Below are 26,936 nucleotides of genomic sequence, written 5' to 3' on the forward strand. Positions count from 1 at the left end.
TGGTCCCGGTTCCGAAGATGAGCTTATAACCAGTTGCATCATTCCCACAGTGACAATTTGCTTCACAAAAACTCCGAAAGCTACCAAGTGATGTGTGATCACGATGCACACTCTTATGTTTGGGTGTAGGTACAAAAAAATATCCATTTTATTTTGAGTTATCTTTATGATAGCGATGGGAGCCTGGATCACATTATTAATTGAAGCGGTCATACTGTTAATTTTCTGTGTTGCAAATCACTTTGCGAAATCTCATGTACACAACTCAAAACTGACCAGTTAGCATGATTTAGCACGAATGAACATGGACCAGGTTCTCTTCCAGACGCTAGATTAGGCGATTGTGCTTCAGTAACCGAAGCTCATTAATCTGTCCTTTCATCTAATGCGGTCCAATTTTGACAACATTTCAAAAATCAGTTCTAATAAAAAATACAGTATTAATGTTATAATTATCCCAATTACTTGATTTCTTTGTGATTTATCCTCAATACTTCACTATACACATTGTCCACTGTAACTGTATAACAACGTTTGTTTGAGAAGCAGCAGACAGCTATTTTCACCCAACACAGAAATAATGTTATTTAAATTGACATCTTGATGCACTTTTTGTTTAAATGCACAAAACATAGCATCAACACTGAATCAATGGTGTTTCTATTTATTTGCAAAACACTTTTGAATGTTACTATTGAATCCACTTTCACTGCCCTTTCAGGTGGTGCATTCCGATCATAACAACTCGCCACGTAAAATATGTTCTCCTCACTACTCCCTTTGCTTTTTCTTGTCAATTATCTTAAATCTACATCCTCTAGTTACTGACTCTCCGGTCCGTGGAAAGAGTTTATCCTTAGTTACTGTATGAAATCCCTTTCATAATTTGGAACAGTAAATCTACCCTTAATTAATGAGTAATCTATAAAGTAAGTGAACAATATTTTATTAAACCGTGTACTTGTAACTACCACTTGGACAATTGATTGTTACTGCTGATTGTATTCACCACATAGTTATCTTACTTACTGGGTGCTATGGTGAGACTGGTCCCACTTCCAAATATTAGTGGAGTTCCTGTCCTGTATTCACACAACGCCTAACACCTTCACAAAAACCTTTCTAGTTAACTCTTTAGATAATTACTCAGTTGATACTTTTTGCTGTCCGGCTAAATTGGCAAAATTTCTCCAACTTTGCTTCTAACTTCCATCCCTCCCATACCTTCACATGGTCCACTTGTGACTTTTTCTTTGCCTTCCCAGACTCCTCTATCTCCATTTCAGGGAATAAGCTCTCCAGCAATGTCTACCACAAAAGGACGAATCCTCTCAATGCTGCCCTTCTTACTTCAACAAACCTATTTCCTTATATTTTATATATATTTCAGGAATTATATAGCTATGCCTTGCTTCGTTTTACTTGACATTTATGAAATGCTTGCAATACGATTCGACACCAGGACAAGAGTATTGCTGAATTGCGATTTCAAAGACTTACTGGGTGTCACGATTAACATCGTTCCTTGTCCAAATGTTAGCTTCCCCTGACCTCCTCCAGTATTCACACAGTACCAATCACCGTTACAAAAACCTCTTCCTTCTATTTAGATGTCGAGAGGAAGTTATTGCTGGTGATAACTAGACCCTTTTTTTAATCAACGACATGGATTTCAGGACACGATGGTCCAAGTGGCTTAATTCTATGTATTGTCCCCAAAATAATCTGTCCTCAAAAGTGCTTACGTTCTCCTTGAAATCCACAACAGAGACATTGCTTCAGTTTGCAACATCACTCCAATGGATTGTTACTGGCCTGCACTTATCAACCCAGCCATTGGTGAAAGGCCAGCTGATTCCCTGAATAACATTCACTTGTGGGAAGAGGCCATCAATATAAAACAATCACCAACAAAAAAAACAAATAGGGAATTCAGAAGAAACTTATTTACCCACAGAGTGGTGGGAATTTGGAACTTGCTACCACAGGGAGTGGTTGAAGTGAATATATAGCAGCATTTAAGGGCTATTTAGACACGCATATGAGAGAGAGGGAAGAGAGGGTTATGTTGAAAGAGTTAGTTGAGGATAGATGGGAAGAGGCTCAAGGGGAGTATAAACACCAGCATGGACTGGTTGGATGGAACGGTCTGTTTCTGTGCTGTCTATTCTATATTATTATATGTAACTGTTTATGCACAACTTGCCTATTCACCTTTTATGCCCATGTAACAGCACATCAATGAAACACAACAAAACAGTGAGCATTGAAGATTTCAAGATATTAAGGAGAACTGATAGGATTGATAGAGGGAAACTATTACGACAATTGGGGAGTCGAGGGCTAGCGGGCATATTCTCAACGTTAGAGCCAGGACTTTCAAGAGTGAAGTTAGGAAATCATTCTACACACAAAGGGTGGTAGATGTTTGGAACTCTCTTCTGCAAACGGTGGTTGATACCAGGCCAATTGTCAATTGTAAATCTGAGATTGATATATCTATGCTAACCAATGCTATGAAGGGAAATTAAGCAATGGCGGGTATATGGAGTTAGGTTGCTGATCAGACATAATCTCAGTGAATGGCGGAACAGACGCATGGGGCTAAATGACCTCCTCCCATTCCTATGTTGCTATATTCATTGCTTTATCGTGAATACAACTTATTTGTTAATGTAACAAATGGCAACACACTTACTGGGTTCTATAAGTAGTCTGGTTCCTTTTCCAAATGTTAGCTGTTCCAACCCTCCTCCATAATCGCACAGTAGGATATGCCTTAACAAAAACCTGTTGTACTCAACTGCATCACCTGTCGAACTACCACGTATCGATTTTTCATTACACATTGCGTGCTGTTACACACGATTTCTCCCTCATATTCTAATATAATGCCATTTGGATCATGCCATATATTTGAGCTTGGATATATACGGAGAATAAACACCCTAGCATATTAAGATGGTGTCAAAATATTTGCAGAGGTTACCAGCTACTGTCAAAAAATAACCAAAAAAATTAAGTCATGGAAAAATATTACAATATTTGCAATAGGAAAGTGGACATTGTATCATCATTGAATGGAAGATCGAATCCAAACGAATGATCGATTTCGGTGTTAATGGTGCAGTACTAATGTTTATTCCCCCAAGACTTAGCTACATATATCACGCTTCCTGTAAAAATACATTATAATAATTGAATATAATCTTCTCTCAGTAATACGAGATATTGGAGATTTTATACATTTAAAAAACAACTTTCAGATACATTTTTCTGGCATAAGTCGCCAAGATTCCCATGGTGGTATTTTGTTGAACAATATTTCTACATTTAATTTAGTTCTTATTCCTTATCTGACCTTTTTATTTCTTATACTAATGCTCGCAAATTATGTATTTTTAACAAATATAACCACTCCACAATACGCATGCAAAAGTTTTGCTTATGAGAAGCTAACCACCAGAATAAATGGTGACATTTTGTCAGCCTTAGAAAATACATGTTGCAGTAACAATCCGTGTTTCAAATCTACCCTAGAAGCTTCATTTTCAAAGGACATTTAACTTATTATCATCCATGACAGGTGAACGGGCATTGTAATCATTACATTTGTAAACATTTAATCATATCGCATTTTTTTCTTTAAATGTGTATCTTTAAAGGACATCCGGTATTAAGATTAACCTGACTTCACCTCTGTTTTGTACACGTTGAAGCAAGTTAATCAACACTGCAATTTAAGCCTGCTGTCCTTATAGATGGCAATCTATTTCGCTGAATTGTGATTCTAAGATAAATCCGCCCCACATTTCTAAATTGATACATCTTTGTTAAATGCATAATCCACTTTTATAAGTTGTCACAAACCACACCATAGTTTCAGGTCAATAATATTGCCTTAACTCAGAATCTTGTAATAAAACATTATTGGCATGTTCGACTCTTCTATGAACTTATTGTTACTTACTCGGTATCATAACGAGTTTAATTCCAGTTGTAAAAGTGAGCTTCTGAATTCCTCCAACAATCACACATTAATAAACATCCTATCAGAAATACACCCTCGTTGGACACACTTGCACTTCACATCCATTCTCGGTGGTGTTTATTTTACTGTGAATTCTATATTCAGGGAGAGCAGCATAACATATTGTCCATTTGAGTTATTGCCTTATTTCCGAGTATGGGTGTTTTAACTGGAAGTCTTTAAAGATTAATTGGCTTTATTATACTACCACAGAAAAAAACTGAATAATTTTATGTTATTTTGCCTTGACAAAGGTCGGTAGATTTTTGGATACTTATGGAATCAAGGGATATGGAGATAGTGCGAGAAAGTGGAGTTGAGTTTGATGATCAGCCATGATCTTATTCAATATCGGAGCTGGCTCGGAGGGCCGAATAGCCCACTCTTGCTCCTATTTCTTATGTTCTTATGATTGAATGCAACAGTTTGTATGTGATACATTGACTATTGTAAGAAATTGGAGCAGGAGCGGGCGATATGGCCCCTCGAGTCTAAGCCATCATTCAATGAGCCACAACAAAGTTTTGGATGGAAAATTAAGAGCGATTGTAAACGCTTTCAATGACATTCATACTCATCAGCTTACTTCTTCATCGGGCTCTCGTTTGAAATATTGTAAAATCTTAGCTCAGCACTAACTAACATCCCACATTCTTTGGGGAGTCAGAGCTGGGTCCAAAGTAGTGCCGGTTGTTTCAGGAAAGTCAATTGTGCCACACAGCAGTTTATTTTGAAGATGATTAATTATATGAGGGATTATTAATAAAGAGATTTAATGCGATTTATTTTACAGATAGTCTATTGGAGAGAAATAACATGGTGATGTAAAACAACTTACGGGGTTGAACTCTGAGCTTTGTTCCAGGTCCAAATATCACCTTGAAGGCGTTAGCATTCACACACCATTACACCCTTAACAAAAATACCTTCCTGAGCAATGATTCACCTCCCTCACACATTCCTGATATAATTTATCGACATATCATTAGCATTGTTGATGGAGGTCAGTTCCAAAGTTCAGAATCATAGGGATGTGAGCCAAACCACCTAAAACTGGATTTGATTCATATTTCCAGTCATTCAAGAAAAGCCATGCTTCTTTTATTTCTGTTCTAACACGTAAGGCACGCACCCTGAAAAATCTCACTTACTTGGTATAACTTGGAGCCTGGTCCCAGATCCAAAGATCACCTTATCAGCAAAGTTCACACAGCATGATAGGCTAATACTAAAACCTTTCCCAGCCAGACAATGCATCATTTGTCATTTCTTAAATTACTGCACTACACGAAATAAGGACACGTTTCTCGGCTAAGTGACATCAAATCCGATTAATTCAAATGAGGTTTCATGAGAAAGCAACGTTTAAAACAACATTGATCTGTTGGGATCTGTGTTCAACTGTCATCTTTAATGCCTGACGTGAATATACCCCGCTCCCAGAAAATATAAAATGCTCAGAAATCTTCGAATTGTAGAAATTAGTTAAATATTTAAATATTAGTACTTATTAAGCGCCACTATGTGTTTAGTCCCTCTTTTAGGCATCAGCTTTTACACAGCACTGGTCCTTCAGGAAAACTCAAACAAGTAGTCCTAAATTCACGACAGTATAACTCTTGTTTGCCAATAAAATTTGTTTCGTTTTGGTTACTCCTTGCTCAGACCTAGTCAGTGGTTTGTAAACATGATCCAAATTACTCAATAACCATCAATTAATTCCATGAACATGCCTTAAGATCCTTCTAAAGTTATGGGCTGTAACCCCGCTAATTTAATACAGCTTGTGATACTTACTAATTTCCACATTTAATTTCGTTCCTCTTCCAAAAGTAAGTTTGTTGTTGCCACCATAACCCACACAGTGCCACACTCCATCACACAAAGTCTTCAGCTCATCCTGGCTGAAATAGCTATCCCTATCTACTCAATACAACTCCCTGTAGCATCCAAATACACAATCTGGCAGCAAACCCTTATTAAATACATGACATTTTATTGATTAATTGCAACATTACTTTCAATTCTCGTCTTAAATTTCATCTGACCTATCGTGACATAACAACAACGTATATCACGACTGCGAATTTAAAGGTTCTCTACCTCTAACTATTGGCCGAGATAAACAGTCTTATATTTGCTTGGTTGTACAGTAAGTTTGGTGCCCGATCCAAATATGAGTTTGTATCCATTAATATTCCCCCACAGTGACAACCAGATTGACAAAAGCTATACTTCTACTGTGAAAGGTGTGGGAAGGAATATCATTGAAAGTTTGAGTGTCATTGTTGCCGTAATTCATTGCAGGATCGAATCCACAAATTGTCCAATTATAGAAACTGACTTAATTTTGCAAAGTGTAGCCTCATTCTATGTTTTGTCCAATTTTGAAATACTACCTTATCACTTCGAAAACAATGGAGCCTTTATCACTAAAATGTAGGGCGCCAACTGAAAATGTACTTCTAATTACTTGTAGCTAATAATCATGTTTCTTTTCTTTCAGTTAATAATTAGATACACAGAGAAAAGGGAATGGATGTAACATTTTTCCCTTTGTTCATTATTTGAATGAAAAATATCAAACTATGCCAAGTGCTCATAAGTCTGAGTACATGTTTTACATTCAGTTATATGGATAATGAATGAACATTTACCACACTTACTTGGGTCCACAGTTAGTTTAGTCCCAGTTTGCTAGCACTGCTACCATATTTCATAACAAAAACCCTGGTTGCAGTTCTATTTGGCAGCATACTATTTTATCACTTCTAAATTTAGGTGGTCTGAGAATGTTTTCTGTTTGTAAATCATGCCAGCATACCACTCTGGGGTCAAGTACAATCTAAATTTGTACTGCTAAATTTAATCTGAGTTAAATTCACATATTATATGAAAGACAGTGTTCTCTCACATACACCTTAACACTTTCAAACCTAACAGAACCTACCCCAGTTCACATTTAATTTATCTTGATGCAATTGAATTAAAAACAGTTTGTCGAACTCTTCGTGTTCAATTCTATCCCGTATTACAGTTGACGATATTGGCCATACCTATGGTCAATACTGTGATATAAAATTCTAGTTGCGATTCTCAATAGTACACTATTTTTGTTTCGTAATCGACCTTTGCAATGTTAAAACGATTGCATTTATGTTCTTTGATGCAGCCTCCAACCATTCTCATTTGCACTTTCAAATTTCGCTGATCGGTACAAATTTATACATCTCCAGCACCACTTAATTCAAATAGAATTAGTTCCATACTCACTTGGAGTTACAGTGAGTTTGGTCCCGGTTCCGAATGTGAGCTTATAGCCAGTTCCATCCTTCCCACAGTGAGAATTTGGTGCCCAAAAACCTCTCAAGCTACCAAGTGATGTGTCACAACTCAAAACTGGCGAGTAAACCTGATTTAGCATGAATGAATACGGAACCAAATTGCCTACCAGACTCTAGTTTAGATAATTGTGCTTCAGTAACCGAAGCTCGTTAAAGAAAACCTGCCCTTTAATCTAATATGGTCCACTTTTGACTATCTTTCAACAATCAATTATAATAATAGATGCAACATTTAAACAGCAATGTTAGAATACTCCCAATTACGAGATTTCCTTGTGATTTATCCTCAACACTTCACTATGCACATTGTCTGCTGTAACCGTATAACAACGTTTTCTCTGAGAAGCTGCAGGCAGCTATTTTCACCGAACACAGAAATAATGTTATATATATATATGTATATTGATACACATTTTGTTTAAATGCACAAAAGTTAGCACCATTACTGATTGAATGGTGTTTCTATTTAATTCCAAATCCCTTTTGAATGTTACTGTTGAATCTGCTTTCACTGCCCTTTCAGGCTTTGCATTCCAAATCATAGCAACTCGCTCTGTAAGATAATGTTCCTTATTACCTCATCTGCTCCCTCCACAATTATCTTAAATCTATATATTCTCTGGTTACCGACTCTCCTGTCAGTGGAACGAGTTTCTCCTTATTTATTCTATCTTACCCTTTTATAATTTGGAAGAGCTCTAGTAAATCTACCCTTATTTACTGACAGACCTACAATATAAGTTAATAATATTTTATTAAACCGAGTACTTGTAACTACCACTTGAACAATTGATTGTTACTATTGATTGTATTCACCAATACGTTATTTTACTTACTGGGTGCTATGGTAAGCCTGGTCCCATTTCCAAATATCAGTGGAGTTGCTGCTCCTGTATTCACACAACGCCGAACGCCTTCACAAAAACCCTTCTAGCCAACTCTTTAGATAGTTAATCAATTGGTACTTTTTTCTGTCCAACTCAATTGGCAAAATTTCACCAACTTTGTAACTTCCATCCCTCCCGAACCTTTGCATGGTCCATCTCCGACTCTTTCTGTGCCTTCCCAGACTCCTCTCTCTCCATTTTAGGGAATAAGCTCTCCAGCAATGTCTACCACAAAAGGGCGAACCCTCTCAATTCCGCCCTTCTAACTTCAACAAACCTATTTCCTTATGTTTGATGTTTTTATTCTAATTATTTTAGGAAATATATAGCTACGTCTTACTTCATTGTACTTGAAATTCTAAAATGTTTGCAACGTTATCAGCAAATTCAACACCAGGACAAGGATTTTGAAGAATTGCGAGTTCAAAGACTTACTGGGTGCCACAATTAACTTCGTTCCTCGTCCAAATGTTACCTTCCCATAGGCTTTTGTAGCACTCACACAGTACCAATTACCAGTACAAAACCCCTTTCCTGCTATTTTGATGGCTAGAGGAATTTTTTCCCTTGATAACTGGACACTTTTATCGTTTACAACTATTTCTGGACAAAACGGTTGAACTGACTTCATCCTATGTATTGTCCTCCAACCTATTTCTGTCCTCACAAGTGCTAATGTCTTGTTTAAACCCACAATATGGACAGTGTTTTCAGTTTGCGTCATCATTCCAGTGCATTGTTACTGACCGACACAGATGAACCCAGCTGTTGCGAAAGGTCACACTATTCCCCAAATAACTTGTCCACTTGTTGGAAGAGCAAAACCAGAGGTCATCAGCAGAAAATAGTCACCAAGAAACCAAATGGGGAATTCAGAAGAAACTTCTTTACCCAGAGAGTGGTGAGAATGTGGAACTCGCTATCACAGGGAGGGGTTGAAGTGAATAGTATCGATGCATTTAGGGGGTGTTTAGATACGCATATGAGGGAGAAGGGAAGAGAGGACTAGAGTTAGATGAGAAACTATGGGAGGAGGTGCAAGTGGAGCATAGAGGCCAGCATGAACTGGTTGGGCCGAATCCAAAGAAAATATCGATTGTGATGGTGAAGAACTACTGTTTATTCCCCAAGTCTTGCCTAGTTATATCGCACTTCTTGTAAAGTACATTACAATAATTTCACACAAAACTTATCTCAGTAATACGAGATGTTGGAAATTGTACACTTTAAAAACAAATCTTTCAGATACATTTTTCTGGCATACATCAGCAAGATTCCAATGATCGCATTGTGTTGAACAATATTTCTATCTCTATTTTAGTTCTAATTCCTTATCTGACCTTTCTGATTCCTATCCGACCGCTCACACAATATGTATTTTGAAACAAATGTAACTATTTCACAACAGGCATGCATAAGGTTTTATGTACGAAAAGGTAACTACGAGAATAAATGGTGACAGGTTATCAACCTTAGAACATAACAAGGTTGGTACATGTTGCAGTAACAAGCAGTGTTTCACATCTACCCTACAAGCTTCATTTTCAAAGGACATACATTTAATTATCATCCGTGACAGGTAACGTGCACGGTAATCAATCAATTTTTAAACATCTAATTGTGCTGCTTTCTTTTCTTTAAATCTGCATATTTCGGAGGACATACGGTTTTAAGATTAACCTGACTTCACCGCTGTTTGGTACAAGTTAATGGCTCACTGCAAATTAAACCTTTAGTCCTTATAAATGACAATTTATGTTGCTGAATTATGATTCGAAGAGAAATCCACCACAGATTTATTAATTCATGTATTCAGTTTTGTTAGATGAATAAACCCACTCTTGTTAGTTATCACAAACCACACCATAGTTTCGGATCAATAATATTGCCTTAACTCAGAATCTTGTAGTAAAACAATACTGACATTGTAGACACCTCACTGCACTTTGTTGGTACTTACTCGGTATCACAACAAGTTTAGTTCCAGTTCCAAAAGTGAGCTTCTGAGCTCCTGCAGCATTCACACACCAATAAACATCCTGACAAAAACTCACCCTCGATGGACACGCTTACACTTCACACCCATTCTCAGTGGTGTTTATTCTACTGTGAATTCTAGTCAGGAATAATATATTATCCTTATGATGTATTTTGGAGAAGTTTTAACTGGAAGTCTTTGAACATTAATTGGCTTTATTATGCTATCACAGAAAAATACTGCAGACTTTCATATTAGCCTTGACCAAGTTCGATAGATTTTTGGATCCTGAGGGAATAAAAGGATATTTGAATAGTGCGCGAAGGTGGAGCAGAGGTAGAAGATCAGCCATGATCTTATTAAATGGCGGAGCAGGCTCGAAGGGGTCCTATTTTCTATGTTCTTACGATTGAATTCAATAGTTAAATTATGTGAGATTATTTATTAACAGAATAGGAGCAGAAATAGGCCATACAGCACCTCGAGCCTGCTCCAGCATTCATTAAGTTCAGGGCTGAACTTCCCCCTCAACTGCATTTTGATGGATTTAACCCTCAATAATGATATCAAAATGTCAGCTGTTCATGTATCAAACCGCTTATTAGAAACACTTTCACTGTATGCTTGATAGACGTACAAAATGAAAGGACTCCTTTAATTTCTACGTAAGTAATATAACCATTTATATATATTTCTATTTCATTCTACCCTCGTATGTCAAATTTACACTCATACTATTTCTCTTCTGCACTGTGTGTTGGGCTACCTGTTCAGATATTTATCATTCAAACCCAAGGCAATCAAACCAAATTGGATTATTTTCTACTAAAAGTAACCTTGTGTTTTAGATAGGACAAAGGCAGCAGACTTACTTGGGACTACAGTGAGTCGAGTTCCACTTCCAAATATCAAATTGTTCCCTGCTACATTATTCACACAGTGCAATATGTCTCAACAAAAACTAGGTACATTCTGCCTTTGTCTCCTGTTACATGAGGGGTATGTCGAGAGTAATTAGAGGGGGATGCGAGGGGGAAGTAGCTACAGTTACTCATTCCTAGCCCAATGTGGGAGAGATCAGCCTTAGAATATAAGAAGATAAGAAATAGGAGCAGGAGTCGGTCTTTCGAGCTATTCAATGAGATCATGGCTGATCTGATCATGGACTCAGCTCCGCTTCCCTGCAAGCTCCCCATAACCCTTCACTCCCTTATCGCTCAAAAATCTGTCTATCTCCGCCTTAAATATATTCAATAACCCAGCCTCCACAGCTTGGCAACCATAGCTCATCCTCATTTATGATTGAGAAAGTCAACACTGACAATGGATAGAATCTGGGAACTTTCTCGCTGACCTACATTGGTTCCCGGTCCAGCAAGGGCTACAATTCTCACTCTGGTTTCCAATCCCTTCATTGCCTATCCCCTCCCTATCTCTGTAACCTCCTTCAGCCCCACAAATCTACAACCCTCCGATATCTCTGCGCTCCTCCAATTCAGGTCTCTTGCACAACCCCGATTTTTATCCTCTACCATTGGGGGCCGTGCCTTCAGCTGCTTGGGTCCAAAGTTCTTGAATTCCCTTTCCAAAGCTCTCCTCTTCTCTACTCTTCTTTAAGGCATTCCTTAAAATCTGCCTCTTTGACCAGTCACCTGTGCTAATATCCCCTTATGTGGCTCGGTGTCAAACGTTGCGTGTTCACGCTCCCGTGAAGGACCTTGGGCGGTTTTACTACTTTAAAGGCGCTATATAAATACCAGTTCTTGTTCCTTTAAAAGCCGCAGCTTTAACTGGACAGTCGAGAATTCGTTCCTTTAGTAACTCGTTGCAGAGACCGATAGAAGCACAGTTGAACACTAATTTTCCTGGCTTCTCTCAATCTCTATAACCAGTTGGATTATTCGGAGGTCCAAAAAATATTTCAACTGGGATGTACAGAAGCTGAGATGTTTTTTTAACTACACCTAATCAGATACTATAACTTAAATTAACATTTCAGCACTTACTGGGTTCCACGAGTAATTTGGTTCCACTTGCAAATGTTAGTTTGTAAGATCCACTACCAGATGTCACACAGCATTACACGCCATTGCAAAAATTACCATCCGAAGCTGGGACTTCACCAGTGGGCGTTGTCCATCGAGACTTTGAAAAGGCATTCCGATAATCATTCATTATTTTGAACTAACAGGAGGGCGAAATTGGATATAGACTGGGACACAAAGCAGGCGTTATCACACCGATTTATGCCCCATCCGATATTACCAACTGCAATAGCACCGGATATCGGGCGAGTCCGATAATGTGCAAAAGCGATCCCACCTAATTTGCGTCTCTGCCGAGGTCTAATTTCACGCAATTTAACCCAGGCACCTAATTCAACCTGATCCTTTCAGCAGTTATTAACTTACAAGCTGTGCCCAGAATTGACTCGAATTGAACAACCCTCTGCATAATGCCGTTGTCTACATTCTATCGGGACCAATTTGACTCCAGTGAGTGGAATATTATTTCGCATTTATAATGGAAAGAAGCCGTAAGGTGCAGAATTTCTCCCTGTGTCGTTGCCAAAGACAAACAGACAATGATTCTGGACAATGCACTTACTCGGTTGAACAGTAAGCCTGGTCCCAGGTCCAAATGTCAGCTTGAATCCTCCTCCTGTATCTCTCACACAGCATTAAGTCGCATGACAAAAACCCCTGAAGAGCTTTGAAACATAAGAAATAGGAGCAGGAGTAGGCCATACGGCCCCTGGAGCCCGCTCTGCCATTCAATAAGATCATCGCTGATCTGATCATGGCTTCAACTCTACTTTCCTGCCCGTTCCCCATAAACCTTGACTCTCCTGTAATTCAATAATCTGTCTATCTCAGCCTTGAATATTTTCAATTACTCAGCCTCCACAGCTCTCTGGGGCAGAGAATTCCACAGATTCACGACCCTCTGAGAGAAGAAATTCCTCCTCATCTCCGTCTTAAATGGGCGGCCCCTTATTCTGAAACTATGCCCCTTAGTTCTAGATCTCTGCACGAGAGGAAACATCCTCTCTGTATCTATCCTGTCAAGTTCACTCAGAATCTTATAGATTTCAATAATATCATCTCTCATTCTTCTAAACTGCAATGAGTATAGATCCAACCTGCTCAACCTTTCCTCATAAGATAACCACTTCATCCCAGAAATCAACCTAGTGAACCTTCTCTGAACTGTTTCCTCATTTGTGATATGTTCCTGCTGCCATTTCTGTGTCATTTGGCTCACCATTGTAACAACATAATAAACCTATTGAGCATTTGCTTTAGAAAAACAAAACACTTTAACCTATTCACATTTCGTATTAATGACAATCGTTATCCTATATGACTGTTCAGTTCTGTATAGGGCTTGCCACCCATTTATCTGTTTATATTATTTTCACTGACCATCATTCTTTCGTGATAGGGAGGCAAACGAATATATAACTGACATATTCCCTTTCACTTGCTAGTGTTTTGTAAGCTTATGTATATTTCCTGGAATATTAAGAAGCCTATATATATCGATATACAGGGATTGTTGGGAACGTATACACAGCTATTCCCACTGTCAAATATATAATGCAACCCCCAAGCTATTTCAGCCAATATCAATCCCATTGTTAAACAAACAATAACGTTTGGATACTCACTAGGCACCACTCTCAGTTTTGTTCCATTTCCAAATGTTAGCTTGTTGAGCCCTGAAGTTACCCACAGCGTTGTCTTCCCCCACAAAAACCTCAGTCCCCACATGCCCCTCTGACAGTGCACACGCAATCGTCGTCTCCAAGTTCACAATCACACAATGAATAACCTCCACTGCTCCATTTGGGAAAAAAAAATCCTATCATGTTATACATAGATATTTATATTTATTAATTGATTGGCTTTCCACTCCCAAAAATTCGGGTTATCCTTTTCGCCCACTTTTGTTATTCGGGGTCAGCATCAAATAATTTCATGCGAAGCTGAGTAAAGTGCGAATCAAAGTTGTTTTATCCCCCAACCCTTCCAAAAATCGTAACAGGTGTAGGTCATTTAACAAAAGAGATGGAGAGACTGGAGAAGATGGAATTGTTCTCCCAAGAGCAGAGAAAGTTAAGAGGAGATTTTATGGAGGTGGCCAGCAGCATGAATATATTTTTTAGAGCAAATACTCCATTGGCAGGAGGGTCAGTAACCAGAGGGTACCGATTTAAGGTGGTTGGCAAAAGAACCAGAGGGGGAGATGAGGAAACATTTCTTTACACTGTGAATTGTTGTGATCTGCAATGCATCGCCCAAAAAACGGAACCTCTGACAGTGCAGCGCTCCCTCAGGACTGCCCCTCCGACAGTGCAGTGCTCCCTCAGTACTGCTCCTCCGACAATGCAGCGCTCCCTCAGTACTGCCCCTCCGACAGTTTGGCGCTCCCTCAGTACTGCCTCTCCGACAGTGCGACACTCCCTCAGTACTGTCCCTCCGACAGTGCGGCGCTCCCTCAGTACTGCCCCTTTGATAGTGCGTCACTCCCTCAGTACTGCCCCTCCGACAGTCGGCGCTCCCTCAGTACTGGCCATCTGACAGTGCAGCGCTCCCTCAATACTGCCCCTCTGACAGTGCGGTGCTCTCTCAGTACTGTCCCCGACAGTGTGGCGCTGCCTCAGTACTGCCCCTCCGACAGTGCGGCGCTCCCTTAGTACTGCCCATCCGACAATGCAGTGCTCCCTCAGTACTGCCGCTCCGACAGTGCAGCGCTCCCTTACTACTGCCCATCTGACAATGCAGCGCTACCTCAGTACTGCACTGACTGTCAGCCTGGATTTCTCTGCTCAAATCTCTGGAGTGGGACTTGAACCCACTACCTTCTGACTTAGAGGTGTGAATCCTGTCAACTGAGTGACGGCGGACACTTCTGTACTATATAGTTCTGCACATTGGATATATCCCGTCTATAAAAAAACCTGGTGTTACTTATTCGGTCTGTTATGCATAGTTGTGTATGAGTTATACCGAAATAATGCTGCATTCATTCATTCATTCATTCCGCTCTCTGTTTACTCTGCTTTAATGGATTTGCCTTTCTGATTATTCACTGTTTGGGAATAATCTTGGGACAAACATTGGACGAATAATTTGATAATCATCGATTTCCTTCAACATTTTCAGTTCCTACAGCAAGGTCAGCTTCTGCTAACCTTTATCCAAGCGCAAAAACAAACTCAAATCTTTTAATACTCACTCGGCTCGACGGTCAGTTTGGTTCCACCACCAAATATTAGCTTCTTCAGCCCGCTTCCACCATAGTTCACACAGCCTTAGATGCCTTCACAAAAACTCAGCTAAGACTAGTTATCTACCAGCAGCTTTTATTTGTTTCTGAATCTCAGCACAGCATGCTTGGCCTGAACCGATTTAAGTTCCATTCTCGAACGCTGCCTCTTTCATATCCATCCGTCTATTTCTGTATTTCTCCACCTAATCTCTGCTTCGAGAAAAAATAACTTTGGGAATAGCGTTGCAACCATCCGTCTAGAAACTGACCAAAACGGGTCGGGAACCAGTTTTACACCCACTCCCACCGCCATCCCCCAGGTTTTGCTCTCTGTTTTTGTTGACCCAGTGAAATGCCCCCAGCACGTTTCAGCCATGATAAGGACAGCACGCATCCCATTAGTTCGAGTTGGTGCCGAAACCATTTTCCACAAGAGAAAGGAACTTTTCCAAAACTATGGAATCACCCAGTGGCCAATCAAAGAAAGTATTATTTTGCACACTTCGTCCATGCCTGGATTTGAACGCAGGTTCCAAAGTGTGAAAGGACAGTGTTTGACTCAATGCAGCAACTGGGACTCCAGCAGGGCGCGGGCACCTTTGTGCCTCTATCTATAGTTCTGTGACTATAGTTTCCATATAGTTCCACAAAATTCTACATGGTATTTACAGCAGATAAACAGGCCATTCGGCCCAACTGCCCCATGCCGGTCTTTATTTTCCACACAAGCCTCCACCTACCCCTCTTCATCTAACCCTCATCAACATATCCTTATATTCTCTTCTCCCTCATAGAAAATAGGTGCAGGATTAGGCCATTCGGCCCTTCGAGCCTGCACCACCATTCAATAAGATCATGGCTGATCATGAAACTTCAGTACCCCATTCCAGCTTTTTCTCCATACCCCTGGATCGCTTTAGCCGTAAGGGCCACATCTAACTCCCTTTTTTATATGTCTAACGAACTGGCCTCATCAACTCTCTGCGGTAGCGAACTCCACAGGTTCACAATTCTCTGAGTGAAGAAGTTTCTCCACATCCCGGTCCCAAATGGCTTACCCCTTATCCCTAGATTGTGACCCCTGGTTCTGCGCTTATCTAGCTTCCCCTTAAATGCATCTATGCTATTCCCCTCAACTACTCCCTGTGGTAGCATTCTAACCACTCTCTGGGTAAATAAATGCTCCTGAATTCGCTACTGGATTTATTAGTGACAACCTTGTATGTATGGCCCCTAGTTCTGGTCTCCCCCCATCCTCACAAGTGGAAACATCTGATTTATATCTATATTATCAAACCCTTTCTAAATCTAAAAGAACTCTATCAAGTCAACCCTCAGTTCTCTCTTTGTTCAAGAAAAAAGCCACAGCCCGTTCAATCTATCCTGATATGTATGACCTCTAAGTTCGAATACCACCCTATTAAATCTTTTATGCACATTCCCTCGTTCCTTTATATCCTTTCTATAGTATGGAGACTAGAACTGTTCACGGTGCTCCAAGTCTGGTCTAATCAACGTTAAATACAAGTTGAACATTACTTCTCTGCTTTTCAATGATAGCCCGCTCGAAATGAATCCCAGTACGTTGTTTGATATTTATGGCCTTATTAACCTGCGTCGCTACTTTTAGTGATTTGTGTATCTGGTTTCTAATTGTGTTTATATATCTAGATTCCTGATAACCTTTGAATTAAATGCTTCTCTATCTATCCTCCAAACATCTTCAGACTATTTCATCTACGGACACCAGGATTGTACTCAAATGATCAAAATACTCCATAAAGATATTACATCGGGGCAGCTAACTCATTTCACAATGGAATTGTCAAAGTACGTCACTAGAAAACTCACTGGGCTCCACAGTTAACTTGGTTCCAATTCCAAATATTAGCTTGCTGGTGGTTCCTGATCCATAATTCACACAGCCTTTAACCCCTTCACAAAAACTATTGCATACATACAAAGATTTGAAAGCTGTTTCTGTTCCGTAGTGGAGCAAACCTTTTGCAGTGTTAGTGTAAGTGGCTGGTTTTCTAAATTAGGAACCAAGGAACATAAGAAATAGAAGAAGGAGTAGGCCATTGTGTCCTTCGAGCCTGCTCTGATATTCAATAAGATCATGGCTGATCTTTTATCTCAACTGCGCTTTCCAGCACTATCCCTTGATTCCTTTAATCTCCACAAATCTATCGATCTCTGTCTTGAATATACTCAACGATTGAGCCTCCACAGCTTTCTGCGGTAGAGAATTACAAAGATTCACCACCTCCTGAGTGAAGACATTTTCTTCATCTCAGTCCTAAATGGCCGACCCCTTATTCTGAGACTGTGACCCCTGGTTCGAGACTTCCCAGCCCGGGGGAAACATCCTCCCTGCATCTGCCCTGTCAAGACTGCTTACTTCGCTATCTTTGCTGAAATCTCTGTTACTGCACTGGCATAGTCAATAACAGTTATAATGACGAGAAGAGTGCTCCAATTCCTTAATGTGATGTTGTTTCTATGCTAATGTTATATGCTTATATATCGTCATAAACTTTTATACAGTCTACACGTAGCAAATACGCAGCGCAGTAATGCAATTCAGACCCGCCAGTCGTTACCTTAGTAATATAAATCTTTGAAATTATTATATACTTAACAATACCATTTCTAAAACCATTTGCCCTTACGTATATGCTTTTTAAAATAAAGTTTGTAATGTTTCATGTTAAACGTTTACTTGAATATTCAAAGAATGTATATGGAGGCACATAACATTTTTGCCCGTTTCCTTTAAAAAAAGCGTGTGACTAAAATATCACGGGAGAGGATTACATGCTAAGCGCTAACCCTCCCGTATCTATCCCGATCGGTTGGACTTTTGCCTATGATTTTGATTCATTTAATTTCATTTTTTCCTATTCAAGCACGGGATGTGAGCGTCGCTGGCAAGGTCAGAATTTATTGGCCATCCCTAATTGCCACAGGATTAATAAAAATAAACATTTATGTTGAGGGAACGAAATGCTAAATATATTGCAAATGCCAACTTACTCGGTTGAACAGTCAGTCTAGTTCCACCTCCGAATGTGAGTTTCCCTGTTCCTCCAGAATTCACACAGTGTTCAAGATAGTTACAAAAACCCCAATTGGTGTGGAGCAAATCTAATACAGAAGCTGACAGCACAGTCAGAGACCATGCGGCACATTGTGGCTGTGCAGGCTCTTTGAAAGAGCTGTCCAATTAGCCCCACTGGCTATGGTTCTTTCCCAACGCAGTCCTGCCATCTTATATCCCAAAATTCCTAGTTAGTGTGGGGATAGAACGCGTGACCATTGTCGATATTAGCATCATGCTCTAACCAACTGAACTAACTGGCCAGGCGGGCACGTTAAGCTGCAATTCCAAATATATATATTTGTCTTTTGGTTATTCTTCCCCCCAGCATTTATTGCCCATCCCTATTTGCCCCTTCAGAAGGTGGTGGTGAGTCGCCTTCTTGAACCGCTGCAGTCCGTGTGGTGAAGGTGCTCCCACAGTGCTGTTTGGAAGGGAGTTCCCGAAGTTTGATGTAGAGAGGCGGAGAGGTTTAGACAGGGATTTCCAGAGCTTAGGCCCTAGGAACCAAAGGTTGAACGATTATAATCAAGGGTGCTCAAATTAGGTCAGGATGGTATGTGACTTGGAGGGAAATTGGGAGGTGGTGGTGTTCCCTTGCGTGTAAGCATGAATGAATTGGCGAAACACAGAATTCTGCTCAGTGGACACTGATATCAAACCATAATACACACTACTTACTTGGTACCACGGCCAGAGATGTCCCTGGGCCAAAGGTGAGCTTCTGCCCTGTACCTCCATACTCTGCACATCGATAAACACATGAACAATAACCTCAACTGTACCTCGCCACCGTCTATCATTGCTCAACTTGATTTATAACAAAACATCTCAGCCTTACCACTCTGGCACTGACACTTGGATTTTTCACATCTCTAGTATCATGGCTATCGATTGTATCAGCAATTATAGTGATATTGCCAGCGACATACGATTCATATGAATTATCAGTGGTACTAACCACTCAACGGATTTATCATCAGCGTAGCCTCTCAGAATCGAGGAAGACTTGCTTCCACTCTAAAAGTGAATTCTTCGGTGACTGAACAGTCCAATACAGGAAATACTCAACGTATTTACCTGCAAGGCTAACCCCTAATCGGGATACTTTGCACCAATCGTTCTCGTGTGATATACATGTATTTACATAACAGTCACCTGTTGAAATCCTAAATGTTACCATTAAGACTAAAACCCATGAGGGAAGTTCGGCGCACATTTATTACCGTTTTGAATTTTATTATGCCTCTCTCCATATCTATAGCGAGTAACATTTGAAGTTTCAATAATTGCAATCGTATGGTTTTCCGATACTTACTCGGTTCTACAACTAATTTCGTTCCTTTTCCAAACGTTAACTTGTTGGCTGCTCCTCCAGAATTCACACAGTGTTAAAGGTAGTCACAAAAACCTCAATCGGTGCACATGAAATCTAATGTAGATTCCCACAGCACAGAAAGAGGCCACGCAGCACATTGCCCCTGTGTAGGCTATTTTGAAAGAGCTGCTGGATTAACCCCACTCGGGGTGTCCAAGCAAACCTTCTTATTTAAATGTTTTGGTCTGTACCAGAATCAAACCTGCGACTTGTAGACATTTGTGAGACCACGCACTAACTAACTGAGCTCACTGACCACGTCGGCAGTTGCGAGTTACATTTTCCAACATGTATATTGGTCTTATTCTTATTCAAACATAAAGCAGTACTTTACAATAGCATGCAACTGGTCCAATATGGACATTTGGTGCGAGACTGTCCCATTTTAAATTAATTGAGCTATTTGCAACCATCTGTCCAGTATCGTGTCTGAATTTGACCCGGAGTTCAAATCCTTCATATACCATGCATCTCCGCTAAAAGGTAACGATTATTCACTGCAGCATTTTATATCCATTTTTCCAGATCCGTTGTACGATGGAATGATTTGTCCCAAGACTCAATCATTGTACAATAAGGACAAAGGTTAGAATCAAAGAATCTTATAAATTTACAGCACGGAAGGAGGCCATTGAGGCCCATCGTGTCCGGGCCGACCGACAAAGAGCTATCCAGCCTAATCACACTTTGCAGCTCTTGGTCCGCAGCCCTGTAGGTTACGGCACTTCAAGTGCATATCCCAGTATGTTTTAAATGTGGTGAGGTTTCTGCCTCTACCACCCTTTCAGGCAGTGAGTTGCAGACCCCCACCCTCTGGCTGACAAAGGTTCCCCTCAAATTCCCTTATAACCCTCCCTTGTACTTCATTTAATACCTGTGGTAAATCGATCTCAACTTACCGGCACAAAATGCGATTCATGCTTTTGTAAAAGTGCTCCATGCTGCCCCTGTTCTTATCGCCTGTCAGTCAAGTATCGCTTAATGTTTGAATAATATACCATGTCATTCCCTGTACAATCTTTGATATGGGAGACTTAGTTACGATTTAGTTACACACAACACACAAATATATCTTATTTCAACACTTCCATAATTGTTAATTGTGCTATTGCTATCCTTGCTATTTGATCGACGTGCTTTTTTAAAGCAATTTAACGAATAACTTTGACTTAATCTAGGTTAGAAGGCGACTCACCACTTCCTTTTCAAGGTCAACTAAGGATGGGCAATACATGCTGGCCCTGGCTAGCGACACCCCTATCCTCAGAATTAATTACAAAAAATAAAGCATTTGTGTTGAGGGTGCAAAATGCTAAATATATTGCAAATGTCAACTTACTCGGCTGGACAGACAGTCTGGTTCCACTTCCGAACGTGAGTTTCTGTACTGATCCAGTATTCACACAGTGCTAAACCGCTGGACAAAATCTATTCCGCAGCAGGTATAAATGCTTTTGCATTAACAGTCACTCGAGTGCTCCCTGAGCGACAATACCCAGCATTTATTGCCCATCATTAATTGCCCTTTGAAAAGGTGGTGGTGAGCCTTCTTTAACCGCTGCAGTCCGTGTGTTGGAGGAACTACCACACCACTGTTAGGGAGGGAGGTCCAGTATTCTGACCCAGCGACCAGGAAGGAACTGCCGATATATTTCCAAGTCAGGATGGTGTGTGACTCGGAGGGGAATTTGGAGGTGGTAGTGGTTCCATGTGCACGACTGAATTGGCGAGCAACAGAATTATATTGAGTGGACACTGACACCACACAATCATAAGAACATAAAAATAGGAACATGAGAACTAGGAACAGGAGTCGAACATTTGTCCCCTTGAGCCTGTTCCGCCATTTAATAAGATCATGGCTGATTTGATCTTGGGCTCAGCTCCACTTCCCCGCCCGCTCCCAATAATTCTTCACTCCCTATCATACAAAAAATTGTCGATCTTCACCTTAAATATATTCTATGACCCAGCCTCCTCAGCTCTCTGGCGCAGAGAATTGCACAGATTAACAACCCTCGGAGAGAAGAAACTTCTCCTCATCTCAGTTCTAAATGCGTGACCCCTTATTCCTAAACGATGCCCCCTAGTTCTAGATTCCCCCACGAGTGGAAAGATCCTCTCTGCTTCTCCCGTGTCGAGCCGCCTCAGTACCTTATATGTTTCATTAACATCACCTTTCATACAAACAACTTACTTGGTACCACGACCAGAGATGTCCCTGGGCCAAAGATGAGCTTCTGCCCTACAGTTCCATACTCCACACATCGATAAACGCACGAACAATAACCTCAACTGTACCTCGCCACCGTCTATCATTGCTCATCGTGATTTGCAACAAAACACCTCAGCCTTACCATTCTGGCACTGACACTCGCATTTGTCACATCTCCAGTTACATGGCTATCAACAAGTATAATGATTTGGCCAGCGACATACGATTAATCATTCTATCAATGGTATTAACTACTCAACGGATCTATCTACAACGTTATCCTAATAGGGATATTTTGCACCAATCTTTCTCGTGTGATGTAAATATATTTGCATAACATTCATTACTAAATCCCAAATATTGCCATTAAGTCTAAAACCGATGAGGGGAGTTCGGCGCACATTTATTACCGTTTTGAATGTTATTATTCCTCTTTGCATTACTATAACAATAGGTGTAAACTTTACGGGTAACAGTTGACGTTTGAATAATTCCAATCCTATGGTTTTCTGATACTTACTGGGGTCTACAAATAATTTCGTTCCTTTTCCAAATGTTAACTTTCTAGTTGCTGCTCCAGAATTCACACAGTGTTAAATGTACTCACAAAAACCCAAATCAGTGCCCAGGAAATCTAATGTAGATTGTCACAGCACAGAAAGAGGCCACACGGCACATTGCGCCTGTGTAGGCCCAGCAAACCTTCATGTTTAAATGTTTTGATCGGTAAAAGGATCCGACACACGGCCTAGGCACTATGCTCTAACCAACTGAGCTAACCGGCCATGTCAACGTCTGCGAGTTACATTTTCCAACATGTGTATTAGTCTTATTCTTAGTCCTCTTGAACCATAAAGTAGTGGTTTGCAATAGCATGCCATTGGTCCAATATGGACATTTGGTGAGAGACTATCCCATTTTGAATTAATTGAGCCATTTAGAACTATTGTGTTTGAATTTGACCCGGATTTCAGTTCCTACAATGTTTCTCCCCTAAAAGACAATGATTGATCAGTGTAAACTTTTATATCTCTTTTTCCAGTTCTGTTGTAGGGAAGAATAAGTTATCGAGGGACTCAGTTATTGTGCATTAAGGGAGAAAGTTGTAATCATAGAATCATAGAAATTTACAGCACGGAAGGAGGACATTGAGGCCCATCGTGTCCGTGCCGGCCGACAAAGGGCTATTCAACCGAATCCCAATTTGCAGCTCTTGGCCCGCAGCCCTGTCGGTTACGACATTTCAAGTGCACACCCAAGTATTTTTAAATGTGGTGAGGGTTTCTGGCTCCACCACCCTTTCAGGCAGTGAGTTCCGCCCCAGACCCCCACCACCCTCTGGGTGGAAAAGGTTCCCCTCAAATCCCCTCTAAACCTCTCTTGTACTTCATTTAATACCTGTGGTAAATCGATCTCAATTTACCGGCGCAAAGTGCAGCTTATGCTTTTTTAAAAGTGTTTCATCCTGTCCCTGTTTTTATCATCTGTCAGTCAAGTATCGTTTAATACTTGAATAATACATCATCTCATTCCCTATGCAATCTTTGATATGGGAGACTTAGTTACGATTTCGTTACTCACAACACACACGTAAATCTTATTCCACCACTTCCATAATTGTTAATTGTGCTATTCCCATCCTTGCTATTAGATCGGCGTGTTTTTTAAGCAATTTAACGAATAACATTGACTTAATCTGGGTTAAGAACGCGACACACCACCACCTTTTCAAGGGCAACTAGGGACGGCCCATACATGCTGGCCCTGGCTAGCGACACCCATATCTCCAGAATTAATTTAAAAATAAAGCATTTGTGTTGAGAGCGCAAAATGCTAAATATATTGCAAATGTCAACTTACTCGGCTGGACAGTCAGTCTGGTTCCACTTCCGAACGTGAGCTTCCCTAGTGTTCCAGCATTCACACAGTGCTAAACCGCTCGACTAAATCTATCCCGCAGCAGGTATAAAGGCATTTGCATTAGGAGTCAACCGAGTGCTCCCTTAGCGACAATACCCAGCATTTATTGGCCATCATTAATTGCCTTTGAAAAGGTGGCGGTGAGCCTCCTTCTTTAACCGCTGCAGTCCGTGTGTTGGAGGAACTACTACACTACGTAGGGAGGGAGTTCCAGGATTCTGATCCAGTGACCTGGAAGACACGGCCGATATATTTGCAAGTCACAACGGTGTGTGACTTGGAGGGGAATTAGAGGTGTGAGTGTTTCCATGCATACGACTGAATTGGCGACACACGGAATTCTATTGAGTGGACACTGACACCACACCATCATATACACTACTTACTTGGTACCACCGCCAGAGATGTCCCTGGGCCAAAGGTAAGCTTCTGCCCTCCACCTCCATACTCCGCACATCGATAAACACACAGACAATAACCTCAACTGTACCTCGCCATCGTCTACCATTGCTCAACTTGATTTGCAACAAATCCTTACATTCTGGCAGTGACACTCGCATTCCTCACATCTCCAGTTACATGGCTATCGATTGTATCAGTAATTATAATGATATGGCCAGCGACATACGATTAATAATTCTATCAATGATACTAACCACTCAACGGATCTATCTACAACACTCATCATAATTGGGATATTTTGCACCAATCTTTCTCGTGTGATGTAAATGTATTTATATAACATTCACCTGTTTAAATTCTAAATGTTGCCATTTAGTCTAAAACCGATGAGGGAAGGTCGGCGCACATTTATTACCGTTTTGAATATTATCATTCCTCTCTCCATAACTATAACAATAGTTGGAAACTTTCCGGGTAACGGTTGACGTTTGAATAATTCCAATTGTATGATTTTCCGATACTTACTGGGTTCTACAAATAATTTCGTTCCTCTTCCAAATATTAACTTGCCGCCTGCTCCTCCATAATTCACACAGTGTTAAAGGTACTCACAAAAACTGCCAATCCATGCGCAGGAAATGTAATGTAGATTATCACAACACAGAAGCAGGCCACGCGACACATTATCCCTGTGTAAGCTATTTGGAAAGAGCTGTTTAATTAACCCTACTCGGGGCGGACCAGCAAACCTATTGTTTAATTGTTTTGGTTTGCACCAGGATCGACCCCACGACCTGGACCACGCTCTAACCCATTGAGCTATCCAAACATGTCGACACCTTGGAGCTACATTTTCTAATATGTGCATTTGTCTTTTTCTTATTCCTCTTCTACCATAAATCAGTCTTTTATAATAGGTGGCAACTGGTACAAAATATGTATTTGGTGAGAGACTATCTCGTAAGGTGAGCCGCTTAGAACCATCTGTCCAGTATCATGTCTGAATTTGACCCGGATTTCAAATCCTTATTATACAATGCATCTCCGCTAAAAGATAATGATTACTCAGTGCAGAATTTTATATCCCTTTTCCAGATCCGTTGTATGATGGAATGATTTGTCGCAGGAGTCAATCATTGTGCAATCGGGACAAAGGTTAGAATCAAAATATCATGGAAGTTTACGGCACAGAAAGAGGCCATTGAGGCCCATCGTGTCCGCACCGGCCGACCAAGAGCCATCCAGCCCACTCCCACTTTGGCGCTCTTGTTCCTTAGCTCTGTAGGCTACGGCACTTCAAGTGTATATCCATATATTTTTTAAATGTGGTGAGGTTTCTGCCTCTGCCACCCTTTCAGGCAGTGAGTTGCAGACACCCACCACCCTCTGGAATAAAAATCTTCCCCTAAAATCCCCTCTAAACCTCTCCTATACTTAATTTAATACTTGTGGTAAATCGATCTCAATTTACCGGCGCAAAATGAGGTTCATGCATTTGTAAAAGTGCTCCATGCTGCCCCTTGTCAGTCAAGTATCGTTTAATGTTTGAATAATACATGATGTCATTCCCTATACAATCTTTGCTATGGGAGACATAGTTACGATTTCGTTACACACAACACAAAAATAAATCTTGTTTCAGCACTTCCATAATTGTTAATTGTGATATTGCTATCCTTGCTATTAGATCGACGTGTTTTCTTTAGATCAATTTAACGAACAACATTGACTTAATCTGCATTCAGACGGTGACTCACCATCACCTTTTCAAGGACAACTAGAGATGGGCAATACATGCTGGCCCTGGCTAGCGACATCCATATCCCCAGAATTAATTTAAAAATAAAGCATTTATGTCGAAGGAGCGAAATGCTAAATATATTTCCAATACCAACTTACTCGGCTGGACAGTTAGTCTAGTTCCACTTCCGAACGTGAGTTTCCCTCTTGTTCCAGTATTCACACAGTGCTAAAACGCTCGACAAAATCTATCCCACGGCAGGTATACTTTTATTTTGCTTTAACCGTCACTCGAGTGCTCCCTTAGCGACAATACCCAGCATTTATTGCCCATCATGTATTGCCCTTGAAAAGATGGCGGTGAGTCTTCTTTAACCACTGCAGTCCATGTGTTGGAGGAACTGCCACACGACTGTTCGGGAGGGAGGACGAGGATTCTGACCCAGCGACCAGGAAAGAACAGCGATATATTTCCAAGTCAGGATGGTGTGTCACTTGGAGGGGAATTTAGAGGTGCAAGTGTTCCCATGCGCACGACTGAACAGAATTATATTGAGTGGACACTGACACCACACCATGATAAGAACATAAACATAGGAACATGAGCAATAGGAACAGGAGTCGGCCATTTGTCCTCTTGAGCCTGCTCCGCCACTGATCTGATTATG

Source organism: Pristiophorus japonicus, chromosome 23 (assembly GCF_044704955.1).
Source record: "Pristiophorus japonicus isolate sPriJap1 chromosome 23, sPriJap1.hap1, whole genome shotgun sequence".
NCBI classification, from domain to species: Eukaryota; Metazoa; Chordata; class Chondrichthyes; family Pristiophoridae; genus Pristiophorus; species Pristiophorus japonicus.